Source organism: Trachymyrmex cornetzi, unplaced genomic scaffold (assembly GCF_001594075.2).
Source record: "Trachymyrmex cornetzi isolate Tcor2-1 unplaced genomic scaffold, Tcor1.1 scaffold37, whole genome shotgun sequence".
Taxonomy (NCBI): Eukaryota; Metazoa; Arthropoda; class Insecta; order Hymenoptera; family Formicidae; genus Trachymyrmex; species Trachymyrmex cornetzi.
The window spans coordinates 108709-120413 of record NW_017298429.1 but is presented as its reverse complement, the minus strand read 5'-3'; the positions used below and the strand labels follow the sequence as shown (position 1 = coordinate 120413).

Genomic DNA, 11705 nt, shown 5'->3' with positions numbered 1-11705 from the left:
AAGAAGTGTTTCGCGGATTGCAATTCAGACACGACCCGGCTTATAATTGGGATGTGCGCCTCCAAAAAGGATGCCACCGTGCAAATTAGATTCAGCTTTGTTGCTGGTTAATCCCTCTGGACATCCCGTTATTTAACCCTTAGATATCTCAGCATTTCAAATTAACGTAAAATACACAGTGTATATATGATTTCGAAAAAACCCCGTTGTTTTAATCAATTAATAATTTCGGAACATTTAAGGCACACAGTACGCCTTTAGTTTTATTATTAATAACGACGCAAAAATATCTATTTTTCGTAATTAATTTCAGTAGAAAGTAAAATATAAAGAAAGAAATTATACACTAGTCACATTATAATACTATATATTAAATTAATACGTTCTTTCCGTGTCGAATTGTTTAAAGAAATAATTTTCTGATCGTTCTTAGTAGAATGTAGGTATAAGATTACAAGTTATAATAAATAAGATATAATAAATTATAATTTTTTAGATCAGTATTTGCCTCGTCGCGTTTCTCAAGCCAAATTACTAAAAGTAACGTATAGTTTTGTTCAAGTTTTCGTCGAACATCTATTTGTTTGGCTTGCGTCATTGGACGCAAATACCTACATGGCGGTCTGCCTCTCATCGCGTACAGTATCCACGCAACCAGCGTAAGTCCAACAAGTCCCACTCAAAGGGGACATAACAGTACATATCGTGTACGTCCGGAACACGTCGTGGCAATCTCGTTACCCGGCTAAAGACGTGTCTACCCCTCGGCAACATTCGAAGACGCCCGGCCGAAAGCAATTTCGCTTAAACCTCTCTCGGCGCGTCTCGTTCATGACGCTGTTCTTTCTCCTTTTCGCTGCTCGAAAACCTCCCGCTTTCAAAAGATCGTTCCTATGTGCCGAAATAGTGCTTGCTATTCGCTAAGGACCAATGCACCACAGACAGCGAGTGATAAGAAAATTCAATTGCGTTGCAATGTCGCACGTCGACAATGTTAAAAGGACCCAATCCTGCAAAAAGAGATCTTTCCTCTTTTTTGTCAAAAAATTCCCAAAAAATTCTAGCGGGTTGTTCCACGTGAAATATTGCATACCAAAAGTTTCAGTTTTGTATAGTATACCGATAAAGTCAACGTTTTCCGATAATCGAGTGTTATCACATTAAAACGATACGTTTCTTTTGCATTTTATCGCTCATGCAAAATATTTGCGATTTTCCGAGTTACACTAAAATTGTCTGAAACGGCTGAAAACTAGAAACTTTTTTCGCATGACGTTATTCACACAACCGTTTTTAAGTTTTTATATAAATTGCTATTAAGTGCAATTACAAGCTTTATAAGTTAGATAAGCGTTTATAACTTTTAGCATCGTGAGTTAAAACAAAGTTCAGCGTACTAATAATCAAATTAGTAATCCCTTAATTCCCTTTTAACGAAGACAAATTTTCTCCTGTGTAGATACCTTCATGAAATCTTCTTGCTCTTATAATCAACGTAGATCGAACGGGATTAAAAAGCGATTACGCGATAACGAGCAATTTAACATCAATGTACTCTTAATGATCTTGCGATAAGATCAAGTCTCGTTAGAATGTGATATGTTCGCGCATGTTAAACTTATCTACTTATCTACTTACTACGCGATAACGAGCAATTTAACATCAATGTACTCTTAATGATCTTGCGATAAGATCAAGTCTCGATAGAATGTGATATGTTCGCGCATGTTAAACTTATCTACTTACAAAGATATCCAAAAATCTCATTTATCAAATAAAATTCATTTATAAACAACAATTAATAAAGGCAAAATGATTTATACATGACTTTACAAGCTGCATTTGACATTGATAAAGTTTAGACGAAATATTATTGCGGGGGGATCGTTATTATATTTTAAAGAACTTATTATTCTTATTTTCAGAATTTTAGAGTTTAAAAACTTGAACTTTTTCATCATTTTTACTTATTGAAAAAGATAATCTTATCTTATTGTCCTATTGGCAGAATTTAATATGCTAAACTTTGTTTATTTCGCAAAAATATAAATTACAATTTTAGTAAAAAAATTCCGAAAATTCAATATAGCGTTAAACCGCTAAAAAGATTTATCAACCATAATGCTGGCAAAAATAAATCAAGCTAAAGGTTATATTGCAAAACGTGGAAATTGTTCCGCGCTAATGTTATGGGATAATTCCTTAAACGTTTAATAATATAGTAATTCCGTTTACGATATTACACGCACACTAATAAGATGATCTCGAGTATACATTTATATCCGCGTGGGCAAGATAATTAACACGATAGCAACGTCGAAATGTTGGCATGCTGACGGTTTACTGTACGGTGCATTTAATTCCGCGCGCTAAACTGGACGGAATGGAGCTTTACTTACTTTGCAGACACGATGAAAATTACACTGAACTACACAAAAAGGAAAGATATTACTCGGATGAACGAAACGCAATCATTTCCTTCAAGTTTAAATAAATATCACATGCGGCGAACAAGTTACACGTCGATGTATGTAATAAATTCTATCTTTTGACGTCGCTATCCCGATAATTATTCTTGTGGGAAATTAATTCGTTTAATGAAAATATTTTGCAGCTCTGTTTAGTTACACATGTCGGGTAATTTACGATTAATATTCAAATGTTTTACACACCATAAATAATTAATAAAATAAAATAAGAAACATGCATAATGAAATACATTGCAGGAAGATACAAGAAAAACCTTTGATAATATTTAAGTTATTGTTACGTATACAAAGTATCTCGGGGTACAGAGATGTATTAACTACAGAATTTGTCGGATCGACTCCTTGTTTCGTCGTGTTATCGTTAATTAAGATAGTTTGCTTCGTCCTGTTTTTCTTTTTTACACGTTCTCACCTTGGGGAATGCGAACTATCGACGGACAAAATTTCACAGGGTTTTAATTACAAGCAAAAAAAAATCGATTTCTAATTCCCAGTTCAGTGGTGCACCATACGGGACAATTCCCGCAGGTTCGAGAGACAGGAAAGATGAAAAGGAAATTTCCCGTTGTACCCAACCGGCTGATTCCACTCTTAAGTGGAATGTTTTGAAATTTCTCGTCATTAACGGAAAGATGAAGGAAAAAAGCGTAGTTCAGCAAAAAGAAGGGAAAGAAAGAAAACCATTTACGAATTCATGTGTATGTAATGTAATGTAATGTATATGTAATGTCCTTTTTTTTGCGCCATTTTTTGTCGCAGCGGAAAAGGGCGTGGTAACGGCTCTGGCGGTGTTATTTTTTTCGGCAAACCGGTAGCGGTTTTCGGACTGCGTTTCATGTGAAATATTTTCAAATGAAAAGAGTACAATTAAAAAAAAGGACGCGCACACCAGTGATATTTGATAGTATTACAAATGTGCGACATTGCGAAATTATCGCGCGGAGTTGTTGCGAGAATGTAGAGCGCAAAATTCCATAACCGCAATTGTGAAACTCACCCTCGAGCTCTCCCGTCGGATGCACGGCTTCCACAGGGTCGTTTAATCTTAGGACAGGATATGCCTCACCACAGGTGATCAACGACGCTTTAATAGTCACCTGTGACACAACAAATACAACTCTCATTTTCGACTCCCGAGACTCTCATTCATATTAATCATACAATAATATATACTAAAGTATTTTGCATTACAAGAACATTTTTATCGTATATTCTATTTCATTAACTATAATATTTATTTGAAAGTCTAAAAATTCATATTTAATGATTGAATCCGGACAAAAATTACAGAATTTTTCATCAACAGATATCGGAAAAATTATACAAATTTAAATCGATAATAATATAAATGCGCTACTAAAAAAAAAAAAGGAATAAATGTAGCGCATTTATATATTATAGATCTCAATTTGTAACTCTTTTGATTTTCCACTGATGAAGGACTTTATAGTAGTTCAAAACGTTTGGGGGGAATTCAATGTTCAATCATTAAATATGAATTTTTTAGAAATAAAAATTACATTTGATTTGAATTACTTGGAAATAAACATTACATTTGACATCTTATATTGCTCGTCTTAATTTGACTTCGTTTCATCATTTGTTGGATACTATTACAAGTTTTATTTATTAACTTCATTCTATTTCATATTTTAATATAGATTTCATACTTGTATTAATATTTATCTGTCCATTGATATAAATTTATTCTTTATTATATTAAAAAAAGAAAATAGGCCAGAATCATGCAACTAAACTCTTTTAAAACTACTTATTATTGCAAATCCATAAATATATGTATATATCCTTTTTTTATATTATATGCGAAAATAATATGTGTGTTTCTGTAAAATAATATTTAATTCACTTTATTCTGGCTACTCATTAGAAAATAACAATTATTTAATTTCAACAACCTCTCGATAATAGTCACTCTACATCTTGCCGGGCGAATGATAATGATTTCCTAATTATCGAAAATTTTCATGGATCAGTTGAGTTCTTCGACAGTACGTAAATTAATCGGCAAATTAGCAATACGACTTTCCGTTATTGCAAAGGACGCGAGATAGGGCTCCGGGTTATGCAACAGCCATACGACAGTAATGGCGTTCGCAGCTGACGACGTTAATAGAAGGATTTTGGGGACAAGCCTCCTCCCTCCGTCCGTCAGACTAATTAACCTCGTTATATCGCCGGTCCAACCAACAGGACGCTACTCCTGTTCCCGATGTAACGATCGTCGTACCTCTGTACGAACCAACCCGACGCGAGACATCTCCCGTCGAGAGAGTTTAATTAATCTAATGACGGTCTCCGTAACATCCTTGAGTGACCGATGTAACCCAACGTGAAGTAGATATACGAGGACATATCGTGTGTCTTTGGCTTGTTTAAAGTTGACTGTTTCTTTTTTATTAACGCAAGTGTTGCAATAACGTTATTGCTCATAAAAGAACAAAAAGTTTCCATAATAAACAACGTCCTCACCTGGAACTTTTGTTGAACGGGAAATCGTTTCCAGCTCGAGAAATAAAAAATTATGAAGCAGAACTGGGTCATCCAATTCAAAATATTCATGTCATTAAGTCTCAAATTTGAAAATATACATTTTCATACAAGGGTTTGCATTGGTAGAAAGGTTCTTGCTGAGTTATCTAAATGGATATAAAATCGAGGCATCGGAATACGAATTGGATTTCGCTAAAAGTCCAGTCTGGAGTGACCAGATGCTACATAGATCGATGGTAACTTTAGTTTTAGCAACTGTCGCGCATTTGTTACTGTTCCATCATTGGATGTCACAGCTGACGATCGATGGATCCGATCGAAATACGAAAGGCCGCAGCTTGCGACAAGCATAACGATCCGCCGTCACAAATCGAATTTAGCATTCGAGGTAACGTTGTGGACATTCGAAAAATCCGCGAAAAGCAACAATTTTATTTCCGTCCAGCCAAGCGAGATTCATATTTCAAACTATCCGATCTATCATTCCTTTTTTACCAAAATGATCAAGTACCAAATGTATCACGAGTACTGATAAATGATCAACGTACATATCGATATAACGCAAAAAGATGATTCTATATATTTAAAAATGCATAATAAAATTCTGACGTACCTATATAAGGTTTCATTTTCAAGGAAAAAAAAGTCGGTATCAATCGATAGACGGAAGCCCACGCGGTTCAAAGTAACGAAGACCTATGGGTGCATTGCTCCAACGGGAGACATTAACCGGAAGTAATTCCACCTCCATCAGGTGCCTCGTCATACTGTTCATTACTTATCGATCCGACTGGCGAAATTGAATTTAGCGGGAAAGAGCGACGGAAAAAAGAGGTCGATGGAGTGTCAGGGGAGAAAAAATGAGAAACGAGTAAGAGGTAGGCAGGGTACGTGTTCCGAACCGTTTCCGTGTGCCAAGAGCAAAAGGTGGAAGTGCAGTGAGAAGAGAGATCGAAATAACTGATCGAAATAACCGAGAATCGAGAAGCGAATCTCGCACTCTCTCTCTCTCTCTTTCTCTCTCTCTCTCTCTCTCTCTCTCTCTCTCTGGTGGAATTTATCGCGTTAGTACTGTGAGCGAAGCTCTAACACACCCGACACCAGGATTCCAATTAGCCACTTTAACCATTTCGCGAGATCGAATCCTACCGATTCTCATCTCGTTCTCGTCTCCTCTTTCTTCCCCTCGCACCCTTATCTTGCGAGACCTCGCGCCGATCTCGGAATAGCATTGGGGATGATGTTGGAGTACTTTACTTCCGAGTATACCCGATTACGTCGAGCATCACGGGTATTAAACGCTTACTAATTCGATATCTTCGATAATATACTATAATAGAATCTTCATCATTTCCATTATCTGAATGTTCTATCATTTGAACAGAATATTCGATGTGTATAGAACGTCGTTTACTTCTCACACAGAGAAATACTACACGCTTACTTACTTTCTAAAGATATGAAAGATGCTTCTTGACTTTGGAACGTTAAACAAAAGGCTGTAAAAGATGGCATAAAATTAACGTAACTTTACGTAGGAGCTGCGTTAACAGACTTATACATAATTTAGCAGACGTGAGAAGGCCATAAACGTGAAAGCGAGCCGTCGAGTTCTGCTCAGATCTTTCTTCTCTTTGAAATAAATTAAGTTGAGCGTCAGAAAGACGATTGCTGTTGGAAAGACGAATCGAAATCGAAACGGCGAAACAATTTAGATAATTTTATCAAATTCGTTCTCTCCTCGCGTTAGAAAAGTGGACTAGATCGTGTTGTCATCGCATCCAAACTCATCGTATCGACTTGTTCCGCTGGGATGGAATTCCGATGGATGGCATTTTCTCGACGGCGCGATTTCCGCTCGTACAGTCGTGCAATCGTAGATGCGCGCGCGCGCGCGTTCACGTAAAATAATAACGAAAATAATGCAAGTTTTGTTTTGCACTTGTTCGCAATTTTTTTCTGCCATTCTCTTCTTTTCTTCGTCCACGACTCCTTTTTCCGATGGTATTTCGCTTTTATGTTCTCGTATAATAACAAAGTATTGCTGCGTTTCTCTCTCTCCCCCCCTCCCTCTCTCTCTCTCTTTCTCGCTCTGCTTTTTATTTTCCCGACAATGTTTCTTCTCCGTGTCCATCGTCGACTTCCTTAACTTCGCCTTATGGAGAACGCTCACCGCTGTCTCGCGTCTTGCGTTTCGTTTTGCGAAACGCAAGCTTGCCGTCGTCGGCGAAAAAAATCCATCTTCACCAAAGAAACTGGCGACGTAAAGTAATTCTTCACCGCAAATACCGTAAGGTATAGCGTAAAGCATAAATGTCGACGAGAAAGGGAACATAACACGGGTGAAATTGCGGGTCGCGCGATAATATTGAATATTTCCATATTTCAAACATATTCTTTTCCATAATATTTCGAAATTTATATATTTTGCATTCGAACCACGCGTTTCGAAGTATCCCGTGCATTTGCACCCGCCACGCCAAAATATGTTTTTACCTGTATTTTTTCGCCTCTATAAATTATAAAACATTTATAAATAACATCTACTAGTATAACTCGTACAACTCAAATAAAGAATTTCATAACATATATTTTTATTGTACTAACCATTTGACAGAGTGTGATTTAGAATGCGTCATGTGTATCGGCAAACTCTAATTTTCCTTTTAACGTGAAATGGTACGTACACGTTATTGGATTTCACAAAGTGTCCCGCAGTTTTGAAAGTATTCCCGCGGTATTGGATGAAATTGCGGTATGCGCGTGCGATACTATATGGACGTAAACTGCGTTTGTTGACGGATGTATTTAGCGCGTGGTCCGAGAGGATGACGAGAGGAGAGGAGAGGAGAGGAGAGGAGAGAAGAAGAGTGTCGCACGCATGGCACATTGTGTCGCGCGCATATCGCGTCGCCGTTCATCGTTTCATTCGAGCTCGTTAACCATCGTTAGCGCTCCCGTCCGCGTCGGTTCCCTTGTCGACCAACCCGGCTCGCGGCTCGCGGCTCGCGGCTCGCGGCTCGCCGCAAAAACCGCGAAACGCGCGCGACTAAACCGTCCCGGACGGAAAGCCGCAGACTTACCAGCAGTTTGATCTTTCGTCTAACGTTCGTAACGGTAATTGCGCTTAACGCTTGCATATAGGTATTCGAGAATGTCGAGCGACTCGTGTCGTCTTCGCTATACTTACTCCCTTCGCAGATAGAAAAGATTCCTCATGCCGACGACGAAAGGAATTCTAAAGAGGAAGATTTATTATAACGGTTACGTTTTCTTATACAATTGTGAGAAACGCAACTGTAATAATTATATATATATAATCGCAACTTTCTGTAAAATAATAATTATGATAATTGCCTCTTTTCGCGTAGTTCTTCCTATTTCTCATTTTATCTTAAGCTTTCTGGAAGCTCGCGCGCGCCGCTACACTTTAGCGTTTACGACTTGAGGACAGAATGAGGGTTGACGCCCTTTTGGAAGACCGACTGCTTTGACTAAGTACCTCTTCAGAACATAGGGTACGCCCGTCAACGCGTTGATGTTAGTGCCGTGTCTCGTTTGCGGCCACGGAGATTCTCGCAATCATTGCCCCGCAAATTACCCCGCAAACGTCTCGCAGGGCGTGTCTGTAATCTCGCCGGGATACGCGTCTGTCGCGCCATAGGGGATCGTGAAGTATGTGCGAGAGTTGGAGAGGGTACGAGTATATGCATGGCATACGCACACACATGTGGAGATTTAGGAAAATCTCTCCGTAGGAGAGAGGATCTTGCCGAATCCCGCCTGTCGTGATTCATTCGTAGATTGTTAACTTGTAAGGACTGTTGTTCCGCTGTTAAATGATAACGACAGACAACTCAGATAGATCTACCGTCCTTGGCAAAGGTTTCGTCGAAAGACGTCCTACCCCTGTCTCTCTATGATCCTTAACAGTAAATACCTTCGTGGTGAAACGTTGAGTTTTAATATCTCGCTTAAGTAAAGCTTTGCTTTAAATTAAATGGCGAGTAAAATGTCAGTGGTGTTTTACGTGAATATACAGGTTTTAATACGCTCGTATTTTTAATTTAACTTTTACAAATAGTATTTTTTTTTTTTTCGAATAAGAAGTTGATTTATTTGTAACATATTTTTACTTTACAATAATGTGTATTTAAAGATTTAACTTGTAAAAAATTTTTTAAATACAAACGATTATTTTTTTTATTCCTCTTCGTAATTTTTACAAATAATTAAACACATAAAGTCTTTCGCTTAAAAGCTTTAATCTTGTCGGAATAGCTCAATATAATACTACACCGATTGTTACCGAGTTTTATGGAGACAGATGTAGTTTGCCAACTGTAATCATACATTGGGTTCGAGTGTTTGGAGAACTATGTATATGGAGAATTGGCTCAAAGCGTTATATGGAGTCTATCACGGTGTAGCACCCCGTCAGGTTTACACCCGAGTGGTTCATTATGCATCTACGTCCGACGAAAATCAGATTGGCAAGCGTCAACGGGTGCCGGAGAGTACAACGTCCCTTCGTCCTTTGTCTAATATTTGCTAGGCAACGCGCGGAACATTCGCGGTCGACGAGTCCCGGAAACGATCTGGCGTCGATCCAACACCGGATCCCGTGCACGTAGACGACCCTTCTTGGAATGTATATAGTTCGAACGTCGTCGTCATTATCGTTTCAAACCGCCACCGACGACGAGGTCGGATACCGGAAATTCGTTGCCCACGTGATCCATGCTTGGCGACGCGAAAGAGAGAGATCGACAGGAATTTCTTCGGATTCGTCGAAATTCACCACCGATATGCCGTCAAATCACGAACTTTCCGAGGGTTTTCGGGATTCTACAATCTGCCCGGAATTGATGCCTCCCGACTATTGGGGTCGTTGCATACGAAATGTCGGAGCCGGAAAGTTTCAGTTTTATGAAACGCTCGCTTATAAAGTAGACGTCTTCCGATAATCAAATATCACGTGTCACGTCAAAGCAACGCGATTCTTTTACGAAAGCGCGCAGTTTCTGTGACATATTTTTCAAGTACAATAAATATACGTAGAAAAATACGTAAGAAATAGAAGATGCAAAAATATTATTTCGTAATCTTGAAATATATGTTAAAGGAGTTGCGAAGTTAGCACGACATCTTATTTATACAAAAAAAATAATGACAATTCCAGTAGCACTTTTCACAATTCTATAGTTCCTTATAAGAAACTTTCTTAAAAAAAACTTCCATCTAAAAAAGCAAAATTGAAGATATAGCGCGCTAATTTCGCAAATTTAGCACGATATTTCCCCTCTAAACAAGAAAGAGATAAATATTCTCACTTTTGGCAGTTCTTTTGTTAATTTCTCGAGTTGTATAAATACATATAATTTGAAAACAAAATTTCAATTACCAATTTTAATTTACACCTTAAACCAAGCTTTAAATATAGAAGACAGCGCGACACGGAGAAAAAAAATGTGTTGACAATTTATCGCAATTATAAAAAGTGTGGAACTCTGTTTTATTTTCATAAGTAATCGTAGAACTATGAGAGAAAAGTGTTACTAGAACTATCATGATTTTTTTATATTAACAAAAATAAAATATCGTGTTAACTTCACAGGTCGCATAAAGCGGAATCCGCATTTTTTTATAGTAAAAAAAACAACATTGATAAAATAACAACCGGAATGTTGGAAAAATATCTTTTATTAAAATAGCGTAAAAAAAATTGTAACTGAAATAGCTGCAAAGCAAAACTATCTTCATTGGCGCTGATCGAAAATTTGTAAGATGATTCGTTAGAAATGGAACGATACGTTTCAAACATTCCCTATACGGAATGGAACAATCTTGTTGATCGAATCATAATAGAAGACCGAATCCGGTCTCGCGTGGTCGAGCACGGAGCAAACGAGCGAACGCAATGGATGGATATTGGAACCGCGCAGGTTAACGATCGGGCGTTACATCACGCGTTGGCACGAGCATTGGCTCGAACTCGAGTTTAAGGTCAAAGACTTTATTCGCTCCTCTCTCAGTCGGTCGGCGCATAATGAACGCTATAGAACGTGGCCGAGAGTGACACACCACGTTTAACAGGGTAAATCACAAGAGCGCGTTACCTGAAACGAGATTCGCCGCAATTCTAGTCCGATCTCCCCTGCGCGCTACAATTCCGAGTTTTCGCCCCTATAACATACAAAATGTGCGATAGACGATCCTCCATCGTGCCAAACAGAATCCAATTACCTCGCTTTTTGCTCATCGAATCACGGTCGCAAGCCGCCACAGGGCGAGGCGAGTGGTGCCAATTTTCGTGCCGCAAAAACATCTCGCGAAATCACGGCAACTAGGAACGGATAAATCTCCAACTTTTGCGAGACGTTAATTTAAACTGTTAATTGAATGGCAAATAGAATTAGAAACTTGCGTTTTTCAATACACTCGTTACTAAAGCTGGTCTCGTTACAGAGTACTCGTAACAGAGTCTAATCAATCTATTGTTCGCGACATCCCTGTAATGTTGTTAGAGATTGTCCCGGGAGTCTCGTGGGATCATTCGAGCGAATAGGACGTGTTCTCTCTCGTCTCGGGTGTTGCGTCACCTCGAATATATTTTTGAAAAGCGTTACCGGCTTCGACAGTGTCATTACGTTATTTCAAGTCCCTTCATTCGTCTTGTCGTGCGGCCATGCGACGCGGAAGTAG

At 38.5% G+C, this 11705-nt stretch overlaps 2 protein-coding genes across 5 annotated transcripts in view; one reads left to right on the top strand and one right to left on the bottom strand.

The window, feature by feature from the left end:
- The window catches only part of LOC108763567 (molybdenum cofactor synthesis protein cinnamon-like), a 36819-nt gene that overhangs the window by 7884 nt on the left and 17230 nt on the right, over nt 1-11705 (top strand). The gene's annotated exons all lie outside the window — the stretch shown is intronic.
- Nucleotides 1-11705, bottom strand: part of Tpst (tyrosylprotein sulfotransferase) — a 94374-nt gene that overhangs the window by 70361 nt on the left and 12308 nt on the right. For 2 of the 4 annotated variants that reach the window (XM_018511396.1, XM_018511397.1), the window contains exon 2: nt 3487-3586. The exons of the other annotated variants lie outside the window; for them this stretch is intronic. The gene's annotated coding sequence lies outside the window, so the exon portion shown is untranslated. The remainder of the gene's footprint in view (nt 1-3486; nt 3587-11705) is intronic. 4 annotated transcript variants of the gene reach the window in all.